This window comes from Triticum aestivum, chromosome 4B (assembly GCF_018294505.1).
Source record: "Triticum aestivum cultivar Chinese Spring chromosome 4B, IWGSC CS RefSeq v2.1, whole genome shotgun sequence".
Lineage (NCBI taxonomy): Eukaryota > Viridiplantae > Streptophyta > Magnoliopsida > Poales > Poaceae > Triticum > Triticum aestivum.
This window is the reverse complement of record NC_057804.1, coordinates 534,455,800-534,464,864: the sequence shown is the minus strand read 5'-3', so window position 1 is coordinate 534,464,864 and position 9,065 is coordinate 534,455,800.

The following is a 9,065-nucleotide window of genomic DNA, read 5'->3' as shown; positions in this document are numbered from 1 at the left end:
GCCGTTGCTGGTGCCGTCCTCCCCCGTCGCCGTCTCACCACTTCCGTGTCGCCGCCGATCTGGCCGGAGAGGAGCGTCGCCTCCCAACCAGATCGAGATCCAAGGAGAAACCGCCGCCGCCGCCACGCCACAAGGGCTTTGCCCTGTGACGCCCCGGGCGACGGCGGCGGAGGGGAGCGGAAGAGGGGCGAGGCTGTAGGAGGAGGGTGGCGCCGCCGCACGGGGAAAGGACGGGGATGGTGGAAGAAGAATTGGTCGCCATGTAATCGAGCGGTCGTCTGCAGCCACGACGAAGAAAAGCCCACCAGTCGGCAAGATAGCTCATCAAAAACTTGATCGGCCCTCTCTCGTACAAGATCACAAGAGACAACGTTTCAATGTCTCACTTTGCGGTGCACGTCAAGGAGCAAGATGGGAAAGTGGTAGGCAGGGCAATGCTCAGGACATATTTGTGGGATAATTGCACTCCTTTAGTTTCAAAATAAAAGGTGCATTATTTTTTTCTTCCAAAAATCAAACATTTCTATATTTGTTCAACTTTATAGAACAATAATATCAACATCTAAAATGCTCGCCCCGTTCAGAAATATAAGTTGTTCTAATTTTGTTCTAGGATGTATACAGAAAAGTTTTACTGTGTTTATTCACTCATTTTAGTCCATGTCCACTCTATATTGACATATCCAAAACATCTTATATTTGTGAACAGAGGAAATACCAAATAAATAAAATATGAAATCATGAAAAATACCTTTGGAATGATAGTAATCCAATACTTTCTCTACAAATTTGACCAAGGGTGAAAAGTTTGACCTTTGAAAATTATAGTACTTCCTATTTATATTGGATTTTCAAAACAAGTGAAATATGCTTGGAGGGCATGGCAAATCGAACGTTTTTATGTCAATTTGTATTGTCCGCCGATGGCAAATAATGGAAAATCCGCTCAGTTCAGTTTTTTGCTAGGTTTTGTCGTGCTTCCTGAATAAATTTGCTATTCTCACAACAACATAAATTATCATTAAAACATTCGTTATGCCAACGCCCTAACATTGACACAATAAATATTTCTCCTTCATAGTATTTCAGATGGATGTGGTAGTATTTTGGGGACTACCAAAGTATTTTAGTTGTAATGAAACATTGGAGCAACTCCAACACGCCGCTTCAAATGGACGCGTGCTTTCTCCGCTTTTTATCCTTTGTGTCGACCGCCCGCTCGACGTCCGTCCTGTTTGGTTCGGGTTAGCAGTGCGCCCAACACGCCGACCCATATTTTCCCGCGCGGTCGGTTTGTTGTGGTTTTTCAACCAATATACACACATTTTGCATAGTTTCGCAAGTAAACAAATATAGCATAGTTCCACAACCCAAATAAATATATCATAGTTTACAAGTCAAATAACAATTAAATTGTCTCAAATACATTTAAAAAAATACATCTATTGGTTGCCAACATGAGCCTACATATGCTCAACCAAATCATCTTGTAGCCGAATGTGAGACGCGTGCCTTCCCTGGACTAGGTAGTCGGCATGGCGGCATCCGACGAGCATGGCGTTATCAGACGAAGGAGCTGGCCGGGGGCGTGGGGGGCAACTTCGTGCTCGCGGCGACATCGGAGTGGGGGAGGGGGGGTGGGTGGGAAGCTGTGGTGGCTTGACGGTGTGGTGATGGTGGCGATGACGTGGGAGGTGACGGTGTGCGGGGGAGGTGTGTGGTCGTGGATTACTGGCAGGGGCATCAAAATTGGGCAACGGGGTGGGACGGGCGAAGTCTTGTTGTCGATGGGGGTGGAAGAGAATGGCAGATGTGCCATCGACAGGTGGGCCAGGGGGAGAAGGAGGCGCGCGTCGCACGCGTCAGCTTCGTATCCGCGCCGTTGCAAATGAGGATCAAATTTGGGCCAGGAATGGGTCGCCAGACGAACGAAAAGCGGACGCGCGTCCGTTTGGATCGACGCGTTGGACCGATTTTTCTGTTCGTGAAGACCCAAACGGATAATGCAACGTTGCAGCTAATGCTCCACTCCACCGGGAGAGTTTTTTCTTTTGTGAGGAAGTTCCTGCTCCACTCCACACTCCACAGACAGCACGCGCTGCTGAAAACCCTCGTCCTCACTCCCCACCGAGGCGATGCCGCCGCCGCCGGCGACGGCCTCAACCTTGGGCAACGGGTCGCGGTGATGAACGAGAAGCTGCTCCACGGGCATGACCTACACGAGATGGATGCGCTCTACCGCCGCTTGCTGAACCGCACCCACCACACCCGCCCCGACCCGCCCGTCTCCGCCGCCGCTCGCCTCTCCGCCCTCCCCCCCGACGACGTCGTCGACCGCGTCAGCCGCCTTCCCGACACGGTCCTCCGCCACATCGTCTCCCTCCTGCCCGTCAAGGACGCCGCGCGCAGCGCCGCGCTCTCCCACCGCTGGCGCGGGGTCTGGCGCTCCGCCCCGCTCGTCCTCGTCGACGCCGATCTCGCCCCCGCCACCTCCGCCCTGTCCCGCGTGCTCGAGGCGCACCCGGGGCCCTTCCGCTGCGTCCACCTGATCAAGAGCTGTAGGGAGGAGTTCCATTGCCTGCTCACGCACTGGATCGAGCTTCTCGCCGCCAAGGGCATACAGGAACTCGTCATCCTCGACCAATGGGATCCTCCGTTCAACGCCGTCCTCCCCTCCACCTTCTTCGGCATGGCCACCCTCACCCGGCTCCACCTCGGCTCCTGGAAGTTCCCGGACACGGCCGGCCTCCCGCGCTCCGCCTCTTTCCCCAAACTCCGTGAGCTCGGGCTCTGCAACATCCTTGTAGAGAGCAGGGATTTGGACTTCATCCTCGACAGGAGCCCCGTGCGCACAACCCATATCCTGACCGCATATCCACCAGGATGTCGCATCAACCAGGCCCACACACCTGCCCATTTTGCAGTGTATTCCATGTATAAGAGCTGCCAACTGGATGTATGGACATGTTAAGGGCCTCTTTGATTCGTAGGATTTTGAAAACGTAGGAATAGAAAAAGTATAGGATTGGAGTGGCATGTCCACTTGAATCCCATAGGATTAGCAACGAGTGTTTGATGGCACAGGAAAAATAAAAAAATTGTAAAAAGAGGTTGGAGTGGATGTTAGATTTCCTATGAAATGTAGTACAAAAGATTCCATAGAAAAAAAAATATGGGATTCAATCCTATGAATCAAAGGACCAACATAAGAAAAAATCCTAAGGATTTCAATGCTCCAATAATCCTATAAAATTCCTTTAAATCAAAGCAGCCCTAGATAGATTGTACTTTCGCCGGATTGGACAGCAGCTGGGTCCCACCCTATAGATTCCCCTGCACATGCATCCTCGTCCGCCCATTGCACATGGCCTTGTTGCATAATTAGCACGGTAGATAAACCTTTCAAATGCATTCATCGTCACAAAATGGATTATAGTTTGCTAATTTATTTTTCATGCGTGTTTAATTAATTAATGGCAACGTGTGAATCTCTGCTCGTAAAAAGTTCTACACATGTCCTCCCTAAAGTTCGGAGCCCGCATGTAGAATGTTTTTGGTAGTACTCTGCCAGCTGGATTCTCATATTTCTCTTGTATCTCTTCATGGGCCAGTAGAAAATTTCTTGCAGCTGCTTATGGATACAAGATTTTTTTTTTGAGAAATATGGATACAAGAATTCAAGCAGCCAAGGTCACCCCATACTTAAGAGCATATTGTGGTCTCACACACCGACATCTATGAGTTTAATGAAATCGCACAAAAAAATCAGATATGTTCTGTGTTCAAACACACCAAAGTTCTCAATGTTAATTTTGCCGTCATCGTTTGGCACCCTTTTTCAACTTGCTTTTTCGCTCTACAACAGTTATGGATATGAGCCGGTATGGATTGTCCAATCTCATTGGTGTCCATGCTACACCCCGTGCCATGTAAAAACACTATGTACTACTCCCTCCGTTCCTAAATATAAGTCTTTGTAGAGATTTTACTATAGACTACATACAGAGCAAAATAAGTGAATCTACACTCTAAAATGCATCTATATACATCCGTACGTGGTTCATAATGAAATCTCTACAAAGACTTATATTTAGAAACGGAGGGAGTAAGCTGGATTCACCATCTCCCCGTTTTGTAATATCTCCCACTGGCCAGTAGTTTTTATCTTCTGTTGATGATGCTTTTAAATACAAGGATGCAATCATAAAACCCAACCCGCGCCGGTGTGCGTTCCCTCCCGGCGCCGACGTAGGAGAGCGGTCGCTCCGCATTGACGCCGACGCAAAGAAGTACCAAGCTTACTTAATTAATTTGTTACATGTTTTAAATACTCAATCGTACAAAGTTCTTCGTATTGCCATACGAAATCACAGTGCACACAAACAAAAAGTGCTGCGCTCTCCGGCTCGCAAACTAAATGCCATCCAGTTCTATGCTATTCTTAACCAAAGTTCTGTATAGGCATGTCGGAAATTCACCGGCGCGGACGAGCTCGCGCGCTATAGGCGTTCGTTTCCATCGAGATGCGTAATTTTCGATGTGGGACCGATGGGTGGTTAGGGGAGTTAATGTGTGTGCGTGACGGGCACTGACGCCGTGGGAGACGGTGTTTGTGGCCGACCGCAGATGGGTTTGACGGCGATCTAGCGACGGGTCGTTACTTTCCTGTTATCACTGGAACGGGACGTGATGGCTGGCCCGCCAGATGTTTTTAACCCAGCCCACAGGTACGTTGTTCTGTTCCCCATTCGATCCCCAAATCGAGAGAAGAAACCTTAGCGGCGCAGCAGTGTTTCCTTTAGCTTGTCACATAATCGGAGCAGAGAGATCAGTTAGATCGAAGAAATGGAAGATCCAGGATCCAGATCCAGGAGCAGGTGGGAGGAGAAGGTGCAGGTGCTGGTTTCGATCCATGGTCCGCCTTGCAGGAGGCGGTGGCGTGATCCGGTGGAGCCCCAACTCTGGTGCGCGACGCCCAAACCCTAGGGCCGGCGCCTCCACCTCTCTCCTCCTCCTCATCTCCTTGCGCGTAGGTATCTTCCTCCCTCCCCCGCCACTGCCACTCCATGTGCCTGCTCGTTGCTGATCCGTGCGTGCTCTGCGAATCCTTTCGTCTGCAGAAGGGTGGTTGGGGTTTCTGTAGGGGCAAGGAGAGATCTGCGATGCGCGCATCGCCGACCAGCGATGGCTTCGTGGACTGGCTGCCGGAGATTGCCGAGGCCACCTGTGGGAAGGAAAGCCTCATCTTCCAGTACAGCCTCAGCCAGGTGAGGTCTCATCCTTACTTCCTCCTTCAAAAGTCATCTCATGTACTACCTTCTTGATTCCTCAAACGTCATTTGCTAAGCCAAATAACATAGTAGTATACTAGAAGAAAGGTACTTTTCGTGGATCTAGAATTTTTTCACCGGATTATGACTTGAGACTAGACCTCTGAATTTATCTCTGTAAGTACGCTTCAGTATAAAAGAAAAGGGTACACAAACATTTCCATGTACCAAAACAATAATATGTAGTAGATAGTTTATCAAAAAGGCTGCTATGATGTGTAAAATATATACCAGGTCTTAGTCAACCGGCTAACAACTGCAGCAACAGGGTCGCTCATCTAAAAATAAATTAAATCATTAGTTTTTATGCGTGATGATTTTTTGTATGACCAGATTATCTTTACTAGCGATTACCTTAGGTTGTAAAAATCATATGCAATTTTTAATCTTAATCCACACTTTCAACTTCCAAATATGATGTCTGCCAAACACTGGCCCAATATTTGAGATATCGCAGCAGCGTTTAGCTGTAGAGATATCACGGTTGCATGTTTGTAGCTTCTATGGTCTCCATCAGGATTTTCAGAACTTTTGGGGGAAAGTGGCAGTTCCATCCAAATTGATTAGGTCAGAATCGTGGGTGAATTGATATTTTTATTCAATTCAATGGGAATAGCTATGCACATGTAAAGTTCTAAATCTCCAACTTACTATGTCTTTGTTTTCTGAGATTTTTATACTTCCACCTTTAATTGGTTCTCGCTACTCGGGTTTGCCCTTAGTTTTTCGATCTACGCAATCTCAATCTTCAGAGAGATTCGGAAATCTTCATCAGCAAGTGACCCTTGCTGAAACAATGATATAGGAGTTAGTGAACATAAGGAGGTAACTCATGTTTCTCTGAAACTTCCAAGAAACCGCAAAACAAAATGTTACCTTTAGCTACCAAGAAACCGAGCCTAATCGAGTCACATCACCGCGGTCCGAGAGATTAGTATCTTCTTTCCCCAAATATACAGTTTATATCCACTGAATTTTGCATGCTATTGCAGCTAGTCAGTCACACTAGCCCTGTTTTAGCTCGATTTGGTTCACAAGACATACACCAATCTTGCTGCCACCGCCAGGAATTCGACTTAATTTCTGAAGTACTAAGTATTCAGTTAATGTATACGTCACTCTTTGCTAATTATACTTGGATTGTTGCTAGGTCGAAGAAGAAACTGGTATAAATTTAAATCTAGAGGGCATGGTTGATCTTACTGCTTCGCCGGACCCTGCTACTGGGTGCAGAATGCTACCATCACCGGTAAGTGGCCTGCATTCCCTTCAGTTCACAATTAAGGCATAACTTCTGTTTCAAAAAATAATAACATAACTTGACTCAGATTGGCTTCCGTGCACTGGGCAGTCCTGATGATAACATTTGATATACGTAGTTTGGGTTCCTTGCCTCATTATACCCATATGTTTTTGTTGAGAATCACACGCAACACAAAAAAGTAGAAGACAGACGGATGAATTCAGTTCGCAATAACTTTACAGATCTGTAATAATCCTGCTTGGAAATATAGCAAAGTGTACTGCATAGCAATTTTGTCATGTGATTCAGCAAAACTTCTATAAATGGGATGTTCATTTGGCATCATATACCTGGAATGGAAAAGTTCTCTTGATCCATGCTGATGCAATTTCAACACCTGTTTTAAGAACTTACACTTGCTCCTGGTTGTGCAATACCTCGACTAAACATCTTCCTCTTTTTACCAGGGTGACTGACGAAGAGATTTGCATGTTCCTTTATAGGGGGCACGTGGACGAGGAGACTATTAGGCTCTCCAAGGGAAGGAAACGGGCCTGTGGGACCATGGCGAGCTGATCAAGCTGCGTGTGGTCCCCTATGGCCAGCTCAGGCGCACGACGTCAGATGCAAAGGCGCTCTCGGCAATAGCTCTGTACGAGATGGGTGCCAATAGACTGCATAAAGCTTCATCAGTTATACTCATCCTTCGTCTAGGGAACTTGCATGTTCAGCAAGCATGTCCTAAAGACAAAGGATATTCTCCTCTCACTTGGATGACACGGATGCTCTATAACACCCTAAGTCTCAGATTTCCAGCTCTATATCCCAAGGAGATTTTCTGCATCCATGCACATCCAGGGACATGTTCTAGCAGGCTTCTCCAAGAGAATCAAATTTTGTCCCCATAGTAGGAACTACGACAGTGTCAGTTTTTTTTCTCTGCATAGCTTCTTAGTGTTGCTTCCAAAGCACTCATCCTGTCAGCGCATGGGTGGCGCTCGCTAGATGAACTTCTGACTCGCATTCTGCATCAATTGGATTAAATTTCTTAGGCCTCATCGTTGAATGCAGTGTTTAATTACATGTGATACACGGCTGAATTTGAATATCCGACAGTTCGTCTTAAGATAACGCAAGAACAGGTCATCTGCACATATAGTGCTAACTGAAGATTTGGCAAACTACTGTACCTCTTCATCCAGCCTGGGGCTTCAGGGGTGTCTTTGCCCGTAGAATGCTCAGATGCTGCTGCAGACAAGGCAATCGCATCGCAATTACTGTTGACCGGAGCGTCTCCCACATCACCAATGCTGGACTCAGCAGGCTCACACTCCATGGATTTGTACGTCTCGTAAGCAACCAAGGGTTGTGCGGCAGCGAGATCTGGCAGTGGAAATCTTTTTCGAGAAGGATACAACAGATCAGCTGCTAAACGTGTACCTGTCGACGGGAAGAGAAACTGGTAGCGGAAAAGTGTACCTGTCGACGGGATCTGACAAAAACTCGACTTCAACACCTCCGACGGCCGACATCTGCATGGCCATGAGCTCCTGCTCTGTAGGCGGCTATGGGAGAAGGAAGATATATTTCTTTTACTGGTCAGCGACGCCGAGACGACCATGGGCCCAAACATGGGTACCCATTTACTTTTCAGAGTTGGGCACCCAAGTACCCTTTCGGGGGACGCCGTCTCAATAGCGGAAGTTGACGGCGGCATTCGGTTATGGGCCGCTCCGACATTCATGTTCCAACGGAACAACACGAAGCTGAGCCGCTACTTTCAGGTTAGTTTGGACGGTGGAGCACCTGTACTCGACGTCAATGCACACCATAGCTACGCGTCATGGAGTCGTTCGTCCAGCTAGCGGGAGCGCACGAGCTCGTCCACACCGTTGCCGTTCTCATGGGCATGTACTCCATCCTTCTACATGAGTTCGATAGATGCAGCCTCCCCCAGTTGGTGCTTTCCCCACTTTCCCCAGTGCACCAATAGTTTGCAGTTAATTATTAGGCCTAATTTTTTTTTACCTCTACGTCATGTTTGCAGTTAATTATTTCACTGGAGTCATATGAAACGAAAATTAAGCCATCGTTGCTTGTTTTAAATCGGTCCATATTGCAACCGGTTAATAAAAGAGAGAGAAGTACATATTACTACTATGAATGAACTATCGAAACGGGCAAGTTTTAACCATGTCCTCTAGTCAAACTAGTTTTTGATGAGTTGCAGTGGTTTTGACCGTTCGACACCTAGTCAGTCGCTGAGTTAGATGCCATGTCACAAAACTGAATGTGTCCAATTCTTTTTGAAAAAAAAACAATAAAATCAACATTAACATGGTGATCATATGGAGAAAGTTTCAAATTTTATTGTAAAACATATTAAAATCCACTAGAAAAATACATATTCAGCCCCCTTGTATTCAGCAAAATACATATACAACAAAAAAAACAAAAAGTACAGTTGATGTAGTACCATTAGCGTGGCCCAC